Genomic DNA, 25502 nt, shown 5'->3' with positions numbered 1-25502 from the left:
CAGGAACAGCTTTCGGTGCAGCTGTGGTGCTTTTGAGGACGCCGCATATCTACTGAATGGCTGCTCATTTCAAGCTGGTCAACCAGGGGGACTTTGCAGACTCCACAATGCTGACCTGGGGGCTATTGAATGGCTAAAGCATGTATGATATCTACTTAAGGCCCTTGATGCTTTTGGACTTATAGTTTATCTCCCTACTTTATATTTTGGATTTTTTTCCCGTCTTTATTGCGCCACTTGTGCATTCGCAAATAATAACCATTAATACAATGCACGGTTAGCACTAAAGTTAACAAATGTCTAAGTGGATGAAGATGAAATCCAGGAAAGAATACGGGGCCTCAGATCTGATAGGGCTGCTGGGCCTGACTGCATTAACTCCAGGGTGCTTAAAGATGTGTTAAGTGAGCCCCTGGCTTGTGTATTTAAAAGCTCACTAGAGACAGCGATTGTTCCCATGGATTGGAGGGATGCGAATGTAGTACTAATATTTAAAAAGGGCAACAAGTCAATAACTGGGAAATTATAGATCCATTAGCATAACTTCAGTTATTGGAATGTTAGAAGGGATCATTAGAGATACCCTGTAAGACCACCTGGACAGAGTAGGGGTTATTAGAGACTCACAACATGGCTTCTGGAAAAGAAAGTCATGACTCACCAATCTGGTTGAATTTTTTGAGAAGATAAATAGTTTGGTGGATGAAGGTAGCCCTGTCAATGTTATATATTTGGATTTTCAGAAAGCTTTTGACAAGGTGCCGCACAACTGATCGCTTCACAAAATAGACTCCTGTGGGACAGAAGGGCAGAGCCTGGATTGGATAGGGAAGTGGTTGAGTTCTCACAGGCAGAGGGTTGTTAGTAATGGAAGTGGTTCTGCATGGAGACCGGTTACTAGTGGAGTCCCGTTGCTCCCAACGATCAATATTTACAATCTACAAGAAAGTGTTCTGGATTTGCGGATGACACGAAGATTTCTGACATATTTGAACCTTCTGGATGCGATGAGGGAATGGGCCCGCATCTGGCAGATGTCAGTTAATGTAGATAAATGTAATGTCATGCACGTGGGAAGGGCTAATGCTAAGCATGTAGATAACATGTTTTGTTACAGAATTAAGGTCTGCTGAGCAGGAAAGGGACCTGGGTGTTATGGTATATGATTCTTAGAAGGTGCACAACCAGTGTCGAAAGGCTGTTGCGAAGGTAAATCGAGTACTGGGATGTATAGTGAGGACGATCTAGCATGAAACAAAAAGAACCAAGATGTTGTGTCCAGTTTTGGCCCCCTCACATGTTGTGAGTTATAGATGGCTTGGAAAAGGTTCAAAGAAAAGCCACTAGAATGATAGTTACTTTTTAAAGCCCTTAGTTATACAATAGGCTTCGAGTGCTGGATCTTTTTACACTGGAACAGCATAGACTTCAGGTTTATTTGATTGAAATATTTAAAATGATGAAGAGACTCAACTGTGTCTGTGCATACAGGCTATATGAATTAGATAGGTTAAGGAAAATACAGAGTCATGCATATAAGCTATGTAAGCATAGAACTAGGTTAGAGGATTTTCTTAACGCAGAGGGTTATTGACACTTGGAATATGTTACCAGTTCCTGTGGTGAGCGCGGATTTGCTGCAACAGTTCAAAAAGGAGCCAGACGAGTTCCTTGCTGTGTCTAATATCACTGTGTATAAAACGTAGATGATCACTGTGATCGCCTGAACTCGTTTGGATAGACTTAAGGGGTCAGAGAGAAATTTCCCAGATTTGTTTTCCCATTAATTGGCCTAGATTTTTTCTTATGTTTCAGAAGATTACATGACTGATGTTGGAGGGAATACCGGGGCTCCTGATGCTTAGTTGTGTCATGAGGCTTTGGATAGGCTCGATGAACCAACCTCCTGTCCATCATTTTGTATGTTCGTAGGCTAGAGTCGGAGGAACGGATAATTCTGGGAGGGCTGTAGGGCTCAATGAGATTACAGAATTAGACAAGGCCAAGAGGAATTTAAGCATGAGAATGAAAATTTTAAATTGGAGGTGTTGGGGTACTGGGAGCCAAAGTAGGTCAGCAAGGACAGGGATTCTAAGCGAGTGGGACCTGATGTAGGATAGGATTCATGCAGTAGAGTTGTTAATAAGCTGGAGCTTGCAGAGGGTGGAAGATGGGAAGCCAGGCAGGACAGCATTGGAATAGTTGAGTCTGGAGATGACAAAGCATGGATGAGGGTTTCAGCATCAAATGGGGATGTTATGAAGGTCTTTGTGATGGAGAGAATGTGGGGTCAGAAGCTCAGCTTTGAGTAGAACAGGATGCCGAGATTGGGAACAGTCTGGTTCAGCCCGGCACATGAAGAGGATGATGTGGTGAACTCTGTCAAAGGCTGTAGAGAGGTCAAGGCAGACGAGGAGTGATCATGGACCACGGTCACAGTCTCAGTCACAGTCACAGAGGATTTAATTTGTGGCTTTGGTTCGGGATCTTTTGGTGCTGTGGCAGGGATGGAAACCTGAAAGGAGAGATTCAAACACTGAGTTGGGACAACGTGTTCAAGAACTTGAGAGGAAAGGGAGTTTGCAGAAAGGTGGGTTTTTTGAGGAGTGATTGATGCTGGCAGTTTTGAAAGGGAGAAATATGGCACCTGGGGAAAGGAAACCATTTAAAATTGAGCACTTTAATTAAGCACTATAATTTTGGAAAACTTGCTATCATGTCATGCAGAGCCATATGAAAATGCAGTGTCTGTTGCAGAAGGTATTAGCTTCAAATACTAAAACGGCAATGATAAGCTCAAAAGTAGTAAAATAATTCATTCATACATGCTTCAAAAAAATTAACAATGGTCTAGGGATGTGTTGCAAGGGCAAACCAAGAAGGATGGGGTTCTTATTCTAAACACACTCTGAGTGAGCAGATACCTGTAAACTACTCTAACATCACCATCATTATTTACACCACCCACCCTCTCAAATACATTACCCAGCTTTGAATGTACTCTCAATCATTTTTCATTCTCAATTTTCAACCTGGGCTTCAAACGCATGGAGGCCAAGTATTATATGAAAAAATGACTAAGAGTGCAGTCACCAGAATGTGTTTCTAAGCAAAAATACTGCAATGACTTGTAAAGTACACAACATCGATGGTGGTTTACATATGATCGGCTGTTTGTAATTAAACCTCATTACCTGTATTCTAATGCCATGAAACCTTCTGGGAAGGTTCCTCCACCACCGGAGTATTCAAGCCCCCTTTTAAGAGGACAAACAAAAAAATTGCTTCTGTTTTCTGTCATCCTCAACTACAAGTGTTGTTATGATGTGGAGATGCCGGTGATGGACTGGGGTTGACAATTGTAAACAATTTTACAACACCAAGTTATAGTCCAGCAATTTTATTTTAAATTCACACCCACCAGGTGCATGGTTCATACTCCTGTGACTCGGCCAACGTTGTCTACCTCATACGTTGCAGGAAAGGATGCCCCAGAGCATGGTACATTGGCGAGACCATGCAGACGCTGCGACAACGGATGAACGGACACCGCGCAACAATCGCCAAACAGGAGGGTTCCCTCCCAGTCGGGGAACACTTCAGCAGTCATGGACATTCATCCACCGACCTTCGGGTAAGCGTTCTCCAAGGCGGCCTTCGAGACACACGACAACGCAAAATCGTCAAGCAGAAATTGATAGCCAAGTTCCGCACCCATGAGGACGGCCTCAACCGGGATCTTGGGTTCATGTCACGCTACACGTTACCCCACCAGCGAACAAATGTTATCTGTTTTTAATATAACGGGTCAGTTGCTGTCTTTTCTATGTTTCTACCTCTCTATCTCTGTTTTTTTTTTGTTTGTTGGTTTTTTGTTTTTTTTTGGTGATTTGTATATTCTGTGAGACCTGGCAGGTAACACCTGTCTGTCTGCACACTGATTGCCTTGGCAACGGGCAGTTGAAAAAACTGTCTGTACTCACCAAGCATTGTTCTGTGAATTATAAATGCGATTTCATTTCGAGGACTTCATTTCACATCGTTCACCTGAGGAAGGGGGAAGCCTCCGAAAGCTTGTGAATTTAAAATAAAATTGCTGGACTATAACTTGGTGTTGTAAAATTGTTTACAATTGTCAACCCCAGTCCATCACCGGCATCTCCACATCATGACTACCATCGACACCACAAACTGCCGGCTCACAGTGGAAAGGATATCCAAGAAGATCGCGCATTTAGACACAGACATCAAGTTTTTACAGAGCTGCAAGAAAGCAGACAAGATCCCGAAAGGACTCCAGATCACGAACCCACTCAGGTCCACATACAACTCGGATTACGCTGAGAGACTCTGCCGCCGTACCTCTCGCACACTCCGCAACCATCTCATACACCAACTCTACAGCAGACGCCACAACCTCGAAACCAAGATAGAGTCCATACTCTCAACCTGTACTCAGGACACAGCAGACCAGCTACGTTATACCGCCAAACAGACGAGGCAACGGAACTACGCTGCCTACATGAAAACCAAGAGCAGGAAGCTTGAGAAACTCGGCATCACCACCAGCATCGACCAAGCTTCCCCCGGTACCACGGTTGCAACCACAGGGAAGTCTATTGTCAATTTGTCCGACCACACCCTTCAACCAGACGAAATCGAAGTTCTCAGCCGAGGGCTCAATTTCTGCCCCACTACCAAAATGGACCCCACTAGTCTCGCGGCGGACACAGAGGAATTCATCAGGAGAATGAGGCTCCGGGAATTCTACCACAAACCCCAAGATTTCAGCAGCGAACCCAATGAGACAATCAACGATCCGGAACAGCAGACAGAGGGATCCGCGGTACAGCAACCGAAGAGGAAAGAGTCAAACTGGACTCCTCCGGAGGGTCGCTGCCCTCAGCTTGACATGTATGCTCAAGCTATCAGGAAATGCGTCAATGCCAGATTCATCAGCCGCACTCAGAAGACAGTCCAGAATGTCACCCGAGCACAACGCAACGCCATCAACGCTCTCAAGACCAACCGCAACATCGTCATCAAACCAGCGGACAAAGGAGGAGCCATTGTCATACAGAACAGAACGGACTATTGCAAAGAAGCATACCGACAACTGAACAACCAGGAACACTACAGACGGTTACCCGCAGACCCGACCAAAGAACACACCCACCAGCTCAACAAACTGATCAAGACCTTCGATCCAGACCTTCAAAACATCCTACGCACTCTCATCCCACGTACTCCCCGCGTGGGAGACTTCTACTGCCTCCCAAAGATACACAAAGCCAACACACCCGGACGTCCTATCGTATCAGGCAACGGAACCCTGTGTGAGAACCTCTCTGGATACATCGAGGGCATCCTGAAACCCATCGTACAGGGAACCCCCAGCTTCTGTCGCGACACTACAGACTTCCTACAAAAACTCAGTACCCACGGACCAGTTGAACCAGGAACACTTCTCACCACGATGGACGTCTCGGCACTCTACACCAGTATCCCCCACGATGACGGCATCGCTGCGACAGCATCAATACTCAACACCAACAACAGCCAATCTCCAGACGCCATCCTACAACTCATCCGTTTCATCCTGGATCACAATGTCTTCACCTTCGATAACCAGTTCTTTACCCAAACACACGGAACAGCCATGGGGACCAAATTCGCACCCCAATACGCCAACATTTTCATGCACAAGTTCGAGCAGGACTTCTTCACTGCACAAGACCTCCAACCAACACTATACACCAGATACATCGACGATATTTTCTTTCTATGGACCCACGGCAAGGAATCACTAAAGAGACTACACGATAACATCAACAAGTTCCATCCCACCATCAAGCTCACCATGGACTACTCCTCAGAATCAGTTTCTTTCTTGGACACACGAATCTCCATCAAAGACGGGCACCTCAGCACCTCACTCTACCGCAAGCCCACGGACAACCTCACGATGCTCCACTTTTCCAGCTTCCACCCTTACCACGTCAAAGAGGCCATCCCCTATGGACAGGCCCTGCGAATACACAGGGTCTGCTCAGACGAGGAGGAACGCGATGGACACCTACAGACGCTGAAAGACGCCCTAGTAAGAACGGGATATGACGCTCGACTCATCGATCGACAGTTCCGACGGGCCACAGCAAAAAATCGCATAGACCTCCTCAGGAGACTAACACGGGATGCAACCAACAGAGTACCCTTTGTCGTCCAGTACTTCCCCGGAGCGGAGAAACTACGCCATGTTCTCCGCAGCCTTCAACATGTCATCAATGAGGACAAACACCTCGCTATGGCCATCCCCACACCTCCACTACTCGCCTTTAAACAGCCACCCAACCTCAAACAGACCATCGTTCGCAGCAAATTACCTAGCTTTCAAGAGAACAGCGTCCACGACACCACACAACCCTGCCACGGTAACCTCTGCAAGACATGCCAGATCATCGACACAGATACCACCATCACACGAGAGGACACCACCCACCAGGTGCATGGTTCATACTCCTGTGACTCGGCCAACGTTGTCTACCTCATACGTTGCAGGAAAGGATGCCCCAGAGCATGGTACATTGGCGAGACCATGCAGACGCTGCGACAACGGATGAACGGACACCGCGCAACAATCGCCAAACAGGAGGGTTCCCTCCCAGTCGGGGAACACTTCAGCAGTCATGGACATTCATCCACCGACCTTCGGGTAAGCGTTCTCCAAGGCGGCCTTCGAGACACACGACAACGCAAAATCGTCGAGCAGAAATTGATAGCCAAGTTCCGCACCCATGAGGACGGCCTCAACCGGGATCTTGGGTTCATGTCACGCTACACGTTACCCCACCAGCGAACAAATGTTATCTGTTTTTAATATAACGGGTCAGTTGCTGTCTTTTCTATGTTTCTACCTCTCTATCTCTGTTTTTTTTTGTTTGTTGGTTTTTTGTTTTTTTTTGGTGATTTGTATATTCTGTGAGACCTGGCAGGTAACACCTGTCTGTCTGCACACTGATTGCCTTGGCAACGGGCAGTTGAAAAAACTGTCTGTACTCACCAAGCATTGTTCTGTGAATTATAAATGCGATTTCATTTCGAGGACTTCATTTCACATCGTTCACCTGAGGAAGGGGGAAGCCTCCGAAAGCTTGTGAATTTAAAATAAAATTGCTGGACTATAACTTGGTGTTGTAAAATTGTTTACAAGTGTTGTTGCTAGTGGTGATTGCTAAGAAAACAAAAGTTATTAATGCTAAGAAATAAGGCTGTGGATGATTTAAAGGAAAATAATTATCATGATTTGACACACAAATATAACAAAATATTTCATCTATGATAGGCCTGTCAAAAAAATAAGTTGGTCAGTCTGTTAAGGACACATGGTTAAAAAGGAACACTCCAGTTCAATATTGCTTAGCAACTGTTACCTCTTATGATAATCTATTTTTAAAAATTGCTTACCGAACAATGACTGTATGCCTGGATGAATGTGTTCTAGTTTGCCAAATGCGTCATAGGTTGCTTTTTTCTGTAAGAGAATAAAAATCAATAAAAGATTTGCTGACAATCTAACATGTCAAATGTAAGGATTATTAAAAAATCCATGTAATTAAAAGTCTTGCATCTAGCGGGAGTCCATAGCATCACAAATTTCAACAGCGTCACACCTCAAAAGCAAGATGTGGCCTTCGAGCAATAAAATAAATTAATTTTATTACAACAAGTTACAAGTAACTTCAAAAGTACTTTTGAAGTGCTTTGGAACATCCTGAGGATGCAAAAGATGCTATATAAAATGCAAGTTCTTTCTTTGAAATAGTGATTGGCTCCAATACCATTGTTAAACCAGCTCAAATAAAGCACTGACTAAACCTGAACCAGACAAAGGCAGCTTTATTCAGTAGACAGATAGAAAAAGCTGTCAATTAGCTATGGGTAGTCAAGATCAAAGCTAAGCAATCAAATCGCTCAACATTTTTGAAAGCTACCATACACTAACTAGTGTTACAAAACAAACTTTAACCAATTAACTCGCTCAAAACATTTGCTTTAATTTCTTTCAGCTTTTTGAGCCACTGAATGTATACATTTGAAAATTAAGTTTAGAACAGAATAAACATGTTGAAAGATTCTCCAAGGAGTCACTCAAGTTACCCATAAGTCAACTTAGTTACTTTTAGAAATCCTGTAAAATCCTTCCCTTGTACAAGTCTGCCTCTATATTTGGGCTTTCAGCGGGGATACTATGAGATTCTCAGTACCAGCAGTGCTTACTAGGACTTTCTTGATTTGTCCCTTACTCTGAACATACTTCACTTCAGTTTGGGACAATTAGAAGCTGTCATTTTTATGCTTGGCAAAATCTCATTCTTCGATGATGTAATAAATAAACAAACAAGAGAACTGAACTTGGGAGTTTGTGCAGCAGGACTTCATTTCTGAAATCTCCACTGTCGAAATAAAGTCAGTCTGCACTCCTGTAAAATCAACTAGTGGGCAGTGTTTAGCCTGCTAACGTAAATCCTGCTTGAATGGATCTTTTTGGGGCATTTCAAGTAGTAATTTTAATGGAGATTGCAAGGGATTGCATTTGTGACTGCGCTGAATAAACGATGATTTTTTTTCTGCTCAAGTGAGTTATCTATTTCTAATTAGAACAAATTCCCAACTTTATTTCAGCAGTGAATTTTCTACCTCCCACCTTGTAGCCCTGTACTGCTCTTGACTTCCCAGCCTAAGGCTGATGCAGACCCATGCCAGGTCACAGGCACTGCCCCTCCTGATTGCAACAATCATTAACGAGATTAGAATGTAGCATCAATAAATGTACATAAACTTTATCAATAATAAACGTCATCAATAATAAACGTTACCATAAGGCAGGCCAAACGCAATAATATTTAATAAATATAACCAAAAGTGGAACCCAGTAATAGTGATAAATTATTACTTTTAATAAACAAAGCAACTGCATCTTAAGCAAATATTGCAAATCCACTGTGGAAGATATATATACACTCCATGAAAATAATTGAGGTGGTGGTGGATTAGGGAAGGTTAAACAAAATTAATATCTGAAGCAACTTTTGTAAAATGGCAGGTAAATACTATTAGCATTACTATAACTATGAGGCCTGTATCTTTCAGCATCCATAAGGTGCATTATATTAATCACTCCAGTGATGATATATTGTTGCAATAAATTTGCTGTATTACAGCAATGGGCAAACCACTATTGAGTTAAGACTGCAGTGTGATTGCAACAAACATCAGAAACTATACTCCTAGTTCTGGACTATCTGCGCAACACCGCAGCAAAAGTTAAATATAACATGTACTTACCAATCACTTACAAAGCTTGCAACAGAGACAAATAATTTTGTTCTTTCCTCTCCAAACCACCTTATTCTTAGTTATTTCTATTATAAAATGTTGTCCTATCTCCTACAGTGAATTTGCACTAAGATGCAATTGCTTTCTTCATTTGTTTATCCTTCACTCCTCCTTCCCCAATGCAGCATTTCCTCAACACTGCACTGAAGTATCAACCTACATTATGTTGACTCTAAAGCTGAAGAATCTGACTTTTAACACATATTTTGTAATTTGGAACAAATTCCTCCACTTTTGGAGTGTCTGCCAGAAACGCCACTAATTAAACAAATAATTAGCAGTCGCCAGCATGCTCCTAATTCAGGCTGAGCTCTCTGATGGGCTGAAACAAAGAAACCAATCAGTATGGGAGGGCTGTGGCCACTGAAACTGCTGTGTAAAGTAGAGGAATCATAAAGAATAGCACTAAAAGCACGTATCACTGACTGTGTCTCTCTCTATGCTTATGAATGAAGTGCTGGCTCACCAGCACAAGATTTCCAGTCGGCAAGGTGAACAGCCAGCACGACCATGACTTTGTTCACGGAAGGAAATGACACAGCGGGGCTGATAATATGGTCCCGACGCAGTACTGCAAGTTCTGGTCTTATTCAAACAATCCATACACCTGCGTGCAAATGAGCAGACCTCGCCTTACAATACAAGGTCATCTCATTGGTATATTTTTTTCTGGCATTCCCAATGTATTGCTCGTTATCTGCCAGGAGAGCTGGGGAGGGGTGGGCATGGCCCGCAACCTGGGGCGTTAGCATTCAAGCAAAGGGCTGTTGGCTGCTCGTAGAGTGCGAGCGGCTTTTCCTGGAGGGGAGGCGATAGCAGGGAGGGAACGGTAGAAAAAGAGAAGTGGTGGGGGGGGGGGGGGGTGTGCATAGAAGTGCCTGTTCCAAATGGTCGTTGTACAAACCAAGTGCTGCACAGGCTCTCCAGTCACATTAAAGGGAGGTCTCCAGTTATAACATTTTTCGCAGCCCGAATGAGTCTTACTCCCATCTTGTGCACAGGCTCTCAGCACGCCAGTTGCTGGTCAGCCACATTGGGGCATGCTGGGTGCCTCAGCTCTCCATAATGCAGGAGGCACTTGCCATAGCATATCTGCCCCAGTGTGTCAATGCTGTGTCTGAAATGAACAATAAGGGAAATGCAGCACAAACTCAATAATAAGTAACCAAGGTAAGAGATTCCAATGGAAACTATACTCTGCACTCTACAGCAGAATTTTTTGTTCAACTAACAAGGTTAGAAAAGTCCTGTTGCCAAAGCCACAGCCAACTAATTCACTAAGGCAAAAAAAATGAATGAAGCTCAAAAGGCATACCATAAAAGCAGATGGGTTCAGCATTTTATGAATGGATCAGCATGTCAGCTAAGGAAATATGCTCCATGAAAGAGCATAAATAGAGCAATGTAATAATAAAATTGGAAGGGCAGCTAAGGTTTTTATTCCTGTATATATTATGCAATATTATAAGTGGCAAATTAGAACCTTATGAAAAACTGCAAGATGGTCAGCCAAAGCAACAGAAATGTAAAGAAATGTTAGGTGTGATGTGTGTGCCACAATATTCACTACTATCATTCTTCTCATTGCCGAAGAACATAGGCAGAAACTGGTATTTGTCATTAATGCAAGAAGCCCGAGAAGAGAGAGCATGCTTGAGCTTACAACACTAATTGAAGTTAATTCCCAAAGATAGGAATTGTCGACCACAAGGAGTTATATGTTTGCATAGCTATGGTGTTTAATAAGAGGACAGTAGTCTATTCAGCCTTCAGAAGCAGCAGGTCTCTGTTCTATATCCAATGTATTACTGTGATCCCAAGTTCAATGCACCAGGTACACTGCAGCGTGTTGTTCCCCTGGTCCTCCTCAAGCAGCTGAAGGTAGTACCTTGGTGCCACAGGAGGCTCGAGTGAAGAGGCGGACATATTCACACCAGTCACCCCCAATCACATTCTTATGGAAACTTCCCCTAGTCCTAGGAGCACGAGCAGCTCACTTTCTCAGCAAGAGTACATTTCACTCAGTCATACCGCACACGGTGACAGATGGATCTTGGGCAGTCTTCAGGGAGGGTAAGCAGGACATTTGTGGCATTCCATATCACCCGCTGCCACTGTTATGTTGCCTAGGGTTGGAGACTGCTGTTCAGATTCCTTGGAATAGAAGATGTTCGAATATATCATGGGTGAAGTGTTACTTGCCTCTATGAAGCATTATTTGAGTGGAAATCTAGATACCAGCTGATCCCATGACATCATTTGAAAAAGAGCAGAAGTCTTTTGGTGTGCTGGCCAACATTTATCCCTCAACCAACATCACTATAACAGATTATCTGGTTACTTATCTCATTATTTTTATGGGATCTTGCTGCACACAAATTGACTGGTATGTTTTTGTTTACATTATAACAGTGACTGCACTTCAAAAGTAAGTCATTGGCTGAGAAAGGTGCTATATAAATGCAATGTCGTTGTTGCTTTTTGGGGTGTCAGAATGCAAAAAAGCGGTCAAAGCCAGCACTGTCTCCTCTGGGACAGACTACACTGATACATGCTACACAACGATTGCTCAAGATTTCCAAACACTGCTCACCACGCATTTCGCTTTTAGCACGGCCCTCATGCAGTTGATTGGCAAAGCAAATAGTGTCATGCGTCAAGGTAAAGGAGGATAGCGAGACACCCCTTGAAAGCCATTCATCTAGTCTGACATCTTTGTGGAACAGATCTTGAATGTTGTTTTGTCATGGTATACAAGAATTATGGCAGTTCCCACATTACCTGGCATTAACATGGAGGATGCCCAGGTTGATATTACACATTACCTGCACATTGAGAGAGTAACACACTTTTCAATTTTTGTGGGACATGGCTTAGCTTAATGGAACCTGAATGGGCACATGCGCGCAATTAATGATGCCCTGAACCATTGAAGAACCAGCAATTTCAAAGAAGCTTTGCTGCCTGGATCTCTGCCACCGCAGCCCAGTGCCTAGGTGCATATAACAGCTGCACGGCTTAGCACAGTCTCGGTGACATTTCGGATCCATTGGTGTACTAAGAAACACCTCATTCCAGTCAAATCCCATGTGGCAGCTTGGAAGGACTCTGAAGCATTAAATTTAGGATTGTGGTCACATTAAGAGCCACAGGCAGAACTGTGCTCACAGCAGATTACATCTCTAGTTGAGGTGCCATAAAATGGCACAAGTCAGTAACCACCTCCCAGGGTGACTGCAAGCATTGTATGCACTGGTCTGTAGTCATATCCAAATAGCTGGTACCGAGATGGTAGATTTGTTTATGTGCATGTCTGATGTCAGTAGCTTTGAGGGTTCTGTGCACTGCCTTTCAAACCTCTGCTGTGTGTGCCAATATATGAAACACATTGCAATGCTGCTTATTATGTTATATCAACTCTGTTTCAAAGTAAGGGGGTGATTTTAAACTAACCTGTCAGGTGGGATCGGGTGGAATGCTGGATTTACCCCTGCCCAATATTATTCACCGTTGAATTCAGTGGAGAGTAAAATTAGGGTGTAAAACCAGCATTGAACCCGATCCCATCAGTTTCCCGATGGGCGGGTTAGGTTAAAATTGCCCTCCAAGGGTAGACAGCAACTACGGCATTTAAGTAGAACTCAGCAGAAGACTGTGCAAGTGGAACCAGCAGTCAAACAAACAAGTTTTAATTGGTCATAACAAGCTTGATACGCGCAATAAAAAAAGTACTCACCAATAATTTTAGCTTAAGTTTGGAACCAATGGAGAAATCCAACTTGTGTTGCCACTTTCACCTCGATTTTCAATGTTATCTACTGGGCTTCGTACATTAGGCAGTGGGCACTAAGTCAAAAATTCAGTAGTGAAACAAACATCTGGTGAACTACATTTGCAAGTAGAAAGAAAATGCAGGTACCAGGATAATCTTTTACTGCAGCTAAATCATAGAATCATAGACAGGTTACTGCACGGAAGGAGGCCATTTGGCCCATCGAGTCCGTGCTGGCTCTATGCAAGAGCAATCCAGCTAGTCCCACTCCCCCGTCCTTTCCCCGTAGCCCTGTAAATTATTTCCTTTCAAGTACTTATCCAATTCCCTTTTGAAGGCCATGATTAAATCTGCCTCCATCATCCCTTCGGGCAGTACTTTCCAGATCCTAACCGCTCGCTGTGTAAAAAAGTTTTTCCTCATGCCAGCTTTGGTTCTTTTGCCAATCACCTTAAATCTGTGTCCTCTGGTCCTTCACCCTTCTGTCAATGGAACAGTTTCTCTCTATCTACTCTGTCTAGACCCTTCATGATTTTGAATACCTCCATCAAATCTCCTCACAACCTCTCTGTTCGAAGGAGAACAATCCCAGCTTCTCCAGTCAATCTACGTAACTAAAGTCCTTCATCTCTGAAATCGTTCAAGTAAATTTCTTCTGCACCCTTTCTAAGGCCTTCACATCTTTCCTAAAGTGCAGTGCCCAGAAATGGACACAATAGTCCAGTTGTGGCCGAACCAGTATTTTATAAAGGTTCATCATGACTTCTTTGCTTTTGTACTCTATGCCTCTATTTATAAATGTAAGGAATCTTACAACACCAGGTTATAGTCCAACAAATTTATTTTAAAATCACAAGCTTTCGGAGATTATCCCCTTCGTCAGATGAATGAGTGAAAAGGTTCTCAAATCGCATATCTTATACTATGCTGGGACAGCATCACACCAATCAAAAGGTGTCGTTGTTATTCAAACAGGCCAGTCACGGAGAACAGCACGTCCCAGTACACTGGATATACATTGTGTCAATTACACAGACAGGCAGAAAGAAACCCAAAATGGCAGAGAGAGAGAGAGAGAGAGAGAGAATATTAAAAAACAATTTTTTTCCCCCTTTTTGCTGGTGGGGTTACGTGTAGCTCTATTTATAAAGCACAGGATCCCGCATGCTGTTTTAACCACTTTCTGAACCTGCCCTGCCACCTTCAACGATTTGTGCACATATACCCCCAGATCTCTCTGTTCCTGTACTCTTTTTAGAGTTGTGCCCTCTAGTTTATATTGCCCCTTCTTGTTCTTCCTACCAAAATGTATCACTTTGCATTTTTCTGCATTAAATTTCATCTGCCACATATCCGCCCATGCCACCAGCCTGCCTATATTTTCTTGAAGTCTATCACTATGCTCCTCACTGTTTACTACCCTTACAAATTTTGTGTCATCTGCAAATTTTGAAATTGTGCCCTGTACACCCAAGTCCAAGTCATTAATATATATCAAGAAAAGCAGTGGTCCCAGCACCGACCCCTGGGGAACACTACTGTACACATCCCTCCAGTCTGAAAAACAACCGGTCACCATGACTCTCTGTTTCCTGTCCCTTAGGCAATTCTGTATCCACGATGGTACTGCCCCTTTTATTCCATGGGCCGCAATCTTGATGATAAGCCTACCTTGCAGCACTTTATCAAAAGCCTTTTGAAAGTCCATATACACCACATCAACTGCATTGCCCTCATCTACCCTCTCCGTTACCTCATCAAAAAACAAATCCGTGCTGGCTTTCCCTAATCAATCCGCACTCGTCCAAGTGACTTAATTCGGTCCTGGATTATCGTTTCTAAAAGTTTCCCCACCACTGAGGTTAAACTGACTGGCCTATAGTTGCTGGGTTTAACCTTACACCCTTTTTTGAACAAGGGTGTAATGTTTGCAATTCTCCAGTCCTCTAGCACCACCCCCATATCTGAGGATGTTTGGAAGATTGTGGCCAGTACCTCCGCAATTTCCACCCTTACTTCCCTCAGCAACCGAGGATGCATCCCAAGCGGACTGGGTGACTTATCTACGTCAAGTATAGCTAGCCTTTCAAGTACCTCTTCTTTATCAATTTTTAGCCCATCCAGTATCTCAACTATATCTTCCTTTACTGAGACTGTGGCAGCATCTTCTTCCTTCGTGAAGACAGATGCAAAGTACTTATTTAGTACCTCAGCCATCCCCTCTGCCTCCATGAGTAGATCTCCTTTATGGTCCCAAATCTGCCCCAACCTTCCTCTTACTACCCGTTTACTGTTTATATGCCTGTAGAAGACTTTTAGATTCCCTTTTATGTTGGCCACCAGTCTATTCTCATATTCTCTCTTTACCCCTCTTATTTCCTTTTTAATTTCCCCTCCGAACTTTCTATATTCTGCCTGGTTCTCACTTGTGTGATCAACCTGACATCTATCATACAGCCTTTTTTTCCGTTTCATCTTGCTCACGATCTATCATCCAGGGAGCTCTGGCTCTAGTTGCCCGACCTTTGGGAATGTGCCTAGACTGCACCCGAACCATCTCCTCCTTAAAGGCTGCCCACTGTTCGATTACAGTTTTGCCTGCCAATTTTTGATTCCAATTTACCCGGGCCAGATCTGTTCTCATCCCATTGAAATTGGCCCTCCTCCAATTGGGTATTTTTACTTTAGAGTGGTCCGTGTCCTTTTCCATAGCTATTCTAAACCTTATGATACTATGATCGCTGCTCCCTAAATGTTCTCCCACTGACACTTGGTCCACTTGGCCCATCTCATTCCCTAGAACCAAGTCCAGCAATGCCTCCTTCCTCGTTGGGCCAGTAATGGTCTCTCTCTCTCTCTCTCCCTCTCTCTTATTCTCAAACCTACCAGATGCTTTGGTGAATTATGAATACAAATACTTGCTTTACATTGGGACTTAGGCCAAAATACATATAAAATCACCAGCCCAAACAATTAACCAGCTGTATCCCACATTCTCCTGGATAATAATCTGAAGTGGAGAATGATTCTTGAACCCAGCACTACCTTACTATTCTCCTTCAAATTGACTTCACGTCACAAATAAAACTGAGTGATTATACATGGCGCTGAATACAAAAGCAAGAAGTGATGGTGAATCTGTGAAAGGCATTGATTGGGTCATTTTTGCAGTTTTATGTGCCTTTTAATGCTAAAAGCATAAAAGGGAGAGATTAGAAAGAACATTTTGACTTGAAGCGTTATTAAAATCTGGAACACATTACTGCAGTTGTTTAAGAGGGAGTTAGATTGACAAAGAAAAGTACTGAAGGGTCCAGGGAATGAGCAGGAAATTAGACTAGAGCACATCTCTCTGGTGTGGAACTAGCAGTAGCAAAGGCATAATGGACCGAAATTGCCTTTTTCTGTGCTTAAATTTCTATGATTCTACAAAAGTAATGGAACCAATTGTCTGGAATAAATTTAACAATTACCTGCACGATAATAATCTGAGAACCAGCAGTTAACATGTGCCAAGAATTTCCTTGGAGCTGCTCCCGCTCCACCACTGTAACCTAGCTGGAAGTACAGCGGAGACCCCGTTTACAAGTGAAAATGGTGTTACTGCAGCATTTCTGGCAAAGTCACGGTATGAGACATGAAGCAGCTCCAAGGAAACGTTGGCCATGGATTCAGAAGGGAAAGGTCTTGGTCCGACCAACATTCTTGACTTTTATGAGGAAGTGACCTCCCAAGTTTACTGTGGAAGTCCTATCTGACTGATAAATGGTACTCTGCCTTGCCTTCCAAAGAGCACTTGGACAAAGTTCTGCATAAAAAACTACGGGTGTCATTTTAACCTAACCCGTCCAGCGGGAAGCTGAGGGGATTGGGTTGGCTTCCTGTTCAATGGAGAGCAAAAATTGGAGGTCGCCCCAATCCAGTCAGCTTCCCGCTGGGTGGGTTAGGTTAAAATTAACCTCTATTATTCAAGCTAATAGCAGCGGGGATTCAGGGCACGATCTGGAAATGGATATGGCTGAATGTGCGAAAAACAGCTATTTATTAGAACATAAGAAGTAGGACCAGGAGTAGGCCCCTCGAGCCTGCACCGCCTTTCAATCAGATCATCTTCCACCTGCTGAATTCCCTGTCTTGCCTTCTTTCATCTCGTATCACATCAACTATGAAACACTGCATTTGGGGCACTTTAGTGCCAACTCCCATTGTTAATTTTAGCTTGATTTGGCCACTGCCTCTAGATCTATGACATTTTTTGTCATGTGTTTTTTTTCTTTTCCTAACAGTATGTAATGTTCAACGGTAAAATAGCCAATTTGTCAGAAATCCAACTGTAATTGAAACATTCACAAGATCTCAGCAGAACAACAAAAGCTGAAAAGGGCGGGAGACATGAAAAAGGAGCCCTTACGATGTGAATGTTCAAGACCGCTCAGGGACTGGGAAGGCATCTAAATGAAAAGTCTGGTGGCAGTCGCCGAGTCAAGTTAAAATTAACAATGGGAATTCAGCAGGTACAAGATGAAATGAGGCACATCAGAGAGTAAATCAAGCGCCAGAGCTGGACAGCCTTCGCCAACCATAACTGCAGGCCTTGGCACACAGTACGTGGCCTGACAGCAGTTCTGCAGGCTCTCGGCTAGTGCAGAATCAGTTTAGGATCTGTGCCACAAGTTCCAAGGACACTTTCAGCCAATCGGCACCAGAGACAGCACCAACAATGGCTGTTAAGGTCACCTCCTCCCTCAATCCTTTTGTCTCCACCTCTTCCCAGGCTAGACACCAACAGTCAATGTACTGCCCGCATATGTATCAAACAGGGGAATGATACATCGGCCAGACCCTCATCTGATTTCCCACTGAATAACAATGGCTGTTCAATATCACATTGCTGCATTTCATAAAGTAGAGGGGTCACTGATGGCAGCCAATGTAGCCAAACTCTAGCCCATCCTGTATGTTAGTATGCATCATGCAGGTAGATTGCATTACTATGATTTTAACTGCGTGTGCTAACAAAATCAGTTAAGTGCAGCTTGAGTAAGTGCCCTCTTAAAGTATAGGGATACATGGCAAACAATGAGCGTTCTAAGGTCTTGGTAGGGCTCAGGAGCAAACAGTAAATGTGGAACAGATTGAAAGGCAACACCCTGAGGCGTACATATTTGGGCCATCTACCGAGCAAATGATAGTCTTACCGTAGCAGCTCCTTTAAGGTTTTCTATCTTCTTCCACATCTGTTCCCAAGATGTGCAGGTACTGCACACAATGCTGACATAGGCCACCACCCATCAACCGTGGCTCAGCGGGTAACACTCTTGCCTCGGAGTCAGAAGGCGTGGGTCCAAGACCCACTCCAGAGACTTGAGCATAAAAATCTAGGCTGACGCTCCCAGTGCAGTACTGAGGGAATGCCGCACTGTCGGAGGTGCCGTCTTTCGGATGAGAAGTTAAATCGAGGCCCAGTCTGTCCTCTCAGGTGGATGCAGAAAATCCCACGGCACTAATTCCAAAAGCAGCAGGGGAGTTCTCCCTGGCATCCGAGCCAATATTTATCCCTCAACCAACATCACTAAAAAAACAGATTATCTGGTCATTATCACATTGCTGTTTATGGGACCTTGCTGTGCGCAAATTGGCTGCCACATTTCCTACATTACAGCAGTGACTACGCTTCAAAAGTACTTCATTGGCTGTGAAGTGCTTTGGGATGTCCTGAGGTTGTGAAAGGCACTATCTAAATGCAAGTCTTTTTTTCTTGCTTTCACCTCTTGCTCGGCATCCTTCACTCTGGGGAAGGTGCCCTGGAGTACCAAATAAGTCAATTTTCCTCATAGTTACCTCGTGCAGCAACAACATCACTTCACCAGCCATCAAGCAGGTTGTTCATGTGCTGTGCCGTTTCATCATTTTGCTACATTCTGTTTCCTTTCTCAATTCATTTTCCCTTCTCTTTGGTTTTGCCAGCCATCTCTTTCACCCCACACAGCTTTTTAGGGAAAGCTGAAATTTAAAATATTTGCAGCTTTTGGCATGGCTTAAATTTTGGCTGCCACCCTTCGAGGGCTGCCCATATTTGCAATTTCCTGCCCCCACCCCACTTTGGTGAGCTGCCAGCAGCAGGCCCAATATGGGATGATTTGTTGTGAATAAGTAATTAGGGTTGACCTTGGAAAATCCTGGGACGTTAGCCGAGCATGGCATCAGTGAACACTAAGCTTGCTGCTTTGGAAAATCCATCCAAAGCATATACATGGAAGCAGAGGAGAAAAGGTAGGTTTATTGTTTAAAAGTAAAATAAGTTTGCAAGTTTTAAAACAGGAGTTGAAATCAACTATATAGGTTTGAGAAATAATAATACAAAATAAAAGTTTGAACAGTGAGACACACACAACTGGAAAGGTTGAGATTATAGTGAAAAAGAGATAAAAAGAAAAATGGAACTTTATAAAACTATTTTTATTCTAAAAGTAGATAAAGTCTGTATTTTAGGAATACAATGTTACATTAACAAAACTATTAACACATGAGCAGCATTGTTACTGTAACATTAGCTGACTTCAGTGTTGTAGTAGATGAGCTGAAATCTGAAAAACACCTAGCATAGGCAATATAGAATTCAGTGAAGCTGCAGGAGCTCTAAAGATAATTACCATGGTGAACTTACATTCACAACAGCTACTTAAAAAAAGTGGTCAGCCACAGTTGCATGCAATTGTCTCACTATGCTTCATTATCTACTGGTTGACACGTCATCAGAATTAATAGCCACTTCTAGGGAGGGACTGCTAACCTCAATAAAATCTGCTTCATACTACCCATCTGTCATGATAGCCTCACCATGCAGTGTCCCCCTGATAAATGATCTCAACATGAACTGAAGGTTGAAGCTTGATCAGCAGTTCCCACTTGCAGATCAAATGTCTGCAGTAAATGTCAAGCTCAACAACCCAAAGCTTCAATTGCCAAGGTTTATCTCTCTCACAATAAGAAGCCTAACCAAGTGATGACATTCAAACTTTTTTTTTCTCATGCTTAAGTGCTAGATTGGTTTTAAAACTGTCAAATTACAAAGTTATAGACTTACTTACATATATTGCAGCACCAGGCCGACCTAAAAAGGAGGTGCCAACCTGGTGAAGCTACAACTCAGGACGACATGCATGCGAAACAGCGGAAGCAACATGCTATAGAGAGAGCTAAGCGATTCCACAACCAACGGATCAGATCAAAGCTCTGCAGTCCTGCCACATCCAGTTGTGAATGGTGGTGGACAATTAAACAACTAACGGGAGGAGGAGAAGGCTCGACAAACATCCCCATCCTCAATGATGGCGGAGTCCAGCACGTGAGTGCAAAAAACAAGGCTGAAGCGTTTGCAACCATCTTCAGCCAGAAGTGCCGAGTGGGCGATCCATCTCTGCCTCCTCCCGATATCCCCACCATCACAGAAACCAGTCGTCAGCCAATTCGATTCACTCCACGTGATATCAAGGAACGGCTGAGTGCACTGGATACAGCAAAGGCTATGGGCCCTAACAACATCCTGGCTGTAGTGCTGAAGACTTGTGCTCCTGAACCAGCTGCGCCTCTAGCCAAACTGTTCCAATACAGCTACAACACTGGCAACTACCCGACAATGTGGAAAATTGCCCAGGTATGTCCTGTCCACAAAAAGCAGGACAAATCCAATCCGGCCAATTACCACCCCATCAGTCCACTCTCAATCATCAGCAAAGTGATGGAAGGTGTCGTCGACACTGCTATCAAGCGGCACTTACTCACCAATAACCTGCTCACCGATGCTGTTTGGGTTCCGCCAGGACCGCTCGGCTCCAGACCTCATTACAGCCTTGGTCCAAACATGGACAAAAGAGCTGAATTCCAGAGGTGAGGTGAGAGTGACTGCCCTTGACATCAAGGCAGCATTTGACCGAGTGTGGCACCAAGGAGCCCTAGTAAAATTGAAGTCAATGGGAATCAGGGGGAAAACTCTCCAGTGGCTGGAGTCATACCGAGCACAAAGGAAGATGGTAGTGGTTGTTGGAGGCCAATCATCTCAGTCCCAGGGCATTGCTGTAGCAGTTCCTCAGGGCAGTGTCCTAGGCCCAAGCATCTTCAGCTGCTTCATCAATGACCTTCCCTCCAGCATAAGGTCAGAAATGGGGATGTTCGCTGATGATTGCACAGTGTTCAGTTCCATTCGCAACCCCTCAAATAATGAAGCAGTCCGTGCCCGCATGCAGCAAGACCTGGACAACATCCAGGCTTGGGCTCATAAGTGGCAAGTAACATTCGTGCCAGACAAGTGCCAGGCAATGACCATCTCCAACAAGAGAGTCTAACCACCTCCCTTTGACATTCAACGGCATTACCATCGCTGAATCCCCCACCATCAACCTCCTGGGGGTCACCATTGACCAGCCATAAAAATACTGTGGCTATAAGAGCAGGTCAGAGGCTGGGTATTCTGCGGCAAGTGACTCACCTCCTGACTCCCCAAAGCCTGTCCACCATCTACAAGGCACAAGTCAGGAGTGTGATGGAATACTCTCCACTTGCCTGGATGAGTGCAGCTCCAACAACACTCAAGAAGCTCGACACCATCCAGGACAAAGCAGCCCGCTTGATTGGCACCCCATCTACCACCCTAAACATTCATTCCCTTCACCACCGGCGCACAGTGGCTGCAGCGTGTACCATCCACAGGACGCACTGCAGCAACTCGCCAAGGCTTCTTCGACAGCACCTCCCAAACCCGCGACCTCTACCACCTAGAAGGACAAGAGCAGCAGGCACATGGGAACAACACCACCTGCACGTTCCCCTCCAAGTCACACACCATCCCGACTTGGAAATATATCACCGTTCCTTCATCATCGCTGGGTCGAAATCCTGGAACTCCCTTCCTAACAGCACTGTGGGAGAACCTTCACCACATGGACTGCAGCGGTTCAAGAAGGTGGCTCACCACCACCTTCTCAAGGGCAATAAATGCCGGCCTCGCCAGCGACGCCCACATCCCATGAACGAATAAAAAAATATATTCATTTATTTCAATAAAAATAACAGTGTCTTTATCAATAAGTGTTGGACTAACCTTTTGATTTCCAAATACGCAAAGTGATGATATACGGAGCCAGCCTTGGCCACAGTAGCAGCACACTTGTCTCTAAATCAGAAGGATGTGGGTTTAAATCCCATTCCAGAGACTTGAGAGCACATAATCTAGCTGACATCTCAGTGCAGTACGGAGGAAGTGCCGCACTGTCGTGAGTGCCGTCTTTCGGATGTTAAACTGTCCTGTCAGGTGGACGTAAAAGATACCATGGCACTTTTCGAAGTAGTGCAAACTTGCTGCTGTATTTCCCTACTTTACAATAGCGACTACACTTCAAAAGTACTTCATTGGCTGCAAAGCGCTTTGGGATGTCCCGAGGTCATGAGAAGTGCCATATGAATGTGAGCTTTTTCTTTCTTTAAACTGTTTGAAAACGCATCATTGGGCCCGATAATAACGCAGAGGTGGGTTCTGAGTGGGGGGATAGCGGGCGCTAAACCCGGAAGAAGTTTTAGCGCGTCGGAATATCCGATTTCAACATGGCTGCCTAATTATAATTTTACTTCCGGGTTTGACGTCTCCAACGTACGACAGCAGGGGTGATGTGCACCAGCATAACGTGACCTCAACTTGACTATTTAAAGGGCCAATTCAAAGATGACATTTGGAGGAATTAGGACTTTGTGCGAAAAGATGGCAAAGTTTAAACATGGATTCTAAATGGTCAAGGGTTGCGGCCCGGTTTAACGACGCGTCACTTGATATACTGCTCGGTGCAGTGAGGAGCAAGGAGGAAATAATCTTCCCCAGTAACGAAAGGAAGAAACCTGCCGCTGTCACAAAGAAGGGGTGGTTGGAGGTGGCGAGCAGCAGGAGCATTGTGACCCGTTCCTGGATCCAGTGCAGGAAGCACTTCAATGACTTGACCAGGTCAGGAAAGGTGAGTACAGTTGCAGATTCACCTACATCCTTTGGTGTACAACACCCAACGCCACCCCCCACCCCCACCACTTTCACTCTGTCTTGTCAAGCCTACTCCATCACATCACTCCTCACACCTACTTAAGTTTCAAGAGCACCCATCGTTCACTTTCTACGCACTTCCTCACTTACCTATTTAACCATCCACCACTGCCACTCACCCCAATCCTTATGCAATGTGATGCATCTGCCTGATAGTCGCCCTCACTGAATGCACATGCACCCATCGGGTGAATACGTGCCTTACAGTCACTCATAGGTTTGTTCTTTTCCCCCACTACAGAAGAAGAGAGCACAAAACAGAAGGGAGGGGACTGGAAGTGGCCCACCACAGATTGTGCAGCTGACAGATGCAGAGGAAGAGGCAATAGAAATCATTGGCATCTCTGCGTCCCTGACCATCAGAGATGGAGAGAATGGGACTTCGGAGCTGCCTGGTGACAGAATTAAATATCTCTGACCCACATCTTAAACAAGACTCCGTCATATTGACTTGATTTTAGCAACGAGTGAAATATGATAAGCATAATTATGTTGAGTGGCAACATTGCTACGTTGCCAGTGCTAATTCATATCCGTTTCTTCTCTCCTCTAGGGCCTCCACGCATAGGGCAGAAGTCGCAGCAATCTGTCAACGTTCCTAACGACAGTTCCTCAGAGGACCTGATTCCTTCTGAAGGAGAACCATTACAGGACGTACTACCAGGCACCAGCACAAATACTCGCACTTCAGCGGGTCCAGCTGGACAGCAAGTTCAGTTGTCACCTGGTGATTCACAGTTCACAAGCGAGCATGAGCAGACACTGGTAGCAGGGACTGCTGTGGAGAGTCCGTGTCGGAGGACGCAATCCTCTCCAAGCTCTGCTCAGTTGGACACAGATGCTGAATCCCGGAGACCATTGATGGAAAGGAGAATCATAGAGGGACAGCAGCAAATTTGCGAGGTACTGGCAGTCATGCCATGCACAATGTTCACAACAGCAGAGAGGATGGAGGAGGCCAGCTCGAACATTTGTGGATTGATGTCACAGGCCACTGCGAGAAAGTCTTCCATGGAGAGTGGCCACCTCCGTGGAACTTCAAGCACGGCTATCAAACCAATCCATGCAGGCCATGACCACGGCCGTGCAGACTTTGGATGCCAGTTTGTCTGCCGCCTTAAACAGAATGACAGACCTTATCCATGGCCTCACAAGGCATCCCTGATCTCCACCATGCTGCTCTCCTGCAGGGTGGTAGGAGTGATGTGCCACTGCCCCAAGAAAGGGATAATGGCAAAAGAGAACATGGAAGTGGGAACTCCACTCAAAGCAATCCCACATCTCACACATTGCAACCCCACCCCGACCCCCAGCTAGTACCCGACATGCTGCCTCATCTCCCGATGGTCGAGTCTGCCCTGCAAAGGTACAGGTGGAGCAATTTTTAGCGGGGCCTTCACGGGCTCTGACACCCAGAGGTCGTCGGCCAAGAGCATCTCAGCAGTCAGAGCAGGGATCAGAGCTGCCTGCCACTACCTCTGCTGAAGCCACAAGTGTTGCACCATGTAAGACCAGTAAGCAATGTAAGAAAAATAAACTTTAATTCACGAAGGATATACACATGGGTGTTCGTGAAAATGTTACGTTATAAAGTTTCATTTTGCTATTACCTCACATAAAATTTATTAATTTGCACCACTTTCCCGTGTTCACCATTCATGCGTCGCCTTTTCAGTTGCTTGGTGATGAATGGAAAGACATGAATTGATGAGGCCAATTGGGGCATGTGCAATGGGTGGATAGTCACCTGCAGGACTGATTTGAGAGAGTTGGGGGGAGGGGGGGGTAGGACGGTTACGGGGAATGTGATAGTTAATTTGGTCCAGTATGAATGACTAATTGAACCTTTGAGCTATTAGGGCATCCCTGGCGACAATGTGAGCGTCTGGTCTGGCGTTGGTTGCCCCATCTTCATCCTCCTCCTAACCTTCATCGGAATTGTCCATGATGATTGATGAACGGCTTCCTCGTCCTCCACCTCTAATCCTCGCTGCTGCGCAATATTGTGCAGGACGCAACACATCACAATCATTTTGGAGACCCTCGCTGGCAAGTACTGAAGGGCGACTCCAGACCTGTCCAGGCACCTGAAATGCATCTTCAGCATGCCGAAGGCTTGCTCGATGACACATCTGGTGGTGAGATGGCCCTCGTCGTACCGCTCCTGGGCTTCATTGTTGGGTTTCCACTTGGGTTTCATTAGCCAAGTTTGAAGGGGGTAGCCTTTGTCTCCGAACAGCCACCAGTTAA

General features: G+C 44.7%; 1 protein-coding gene across 5 annotated transcripts in view; it reads right to left on the bottom strand.

Annotated features, from left to right (window-relative positions):
* The window catches only part of plcb4a (phospholipase C, beta 4a), a 399841-nt gene that overhangs the window by 271012 nt on the left and 103327 nt on the right, over window positions 1–25502 (bottom strand). For all 5 annotated transcript variants that reach the window (XM_067989437.1, XM_067989441.1, XM_067989442.1 and 2 more), the window contains one exon: window positions 7465–7531. The gene's annotated coding sequence lies outside the window, so the exon portion shown is untranslated. The remainder of the gene's footprint in view (window positions 1–7464; window positions 7532–25502) is intronic.

Source organism: Heptranchias perlo, chromosome 8 (genome assembly GCF_035084215.1).
Source record: "Heptranchias perlo isolate sHepPer1 chromosome 8, sHepPer1.hap1, whole genome shotgun sequence".
NCBI lineage: Eukaryota > Metazoa > Chordata > Chondrichthyes > Hexanchiformes > Hexanchidae > Heptranchias > Heptranchias perlo.
Note: the sequence above shows the minus strand (reverse complement) of the source record. Positions and strands in the feature narration are given on the sequence as shown.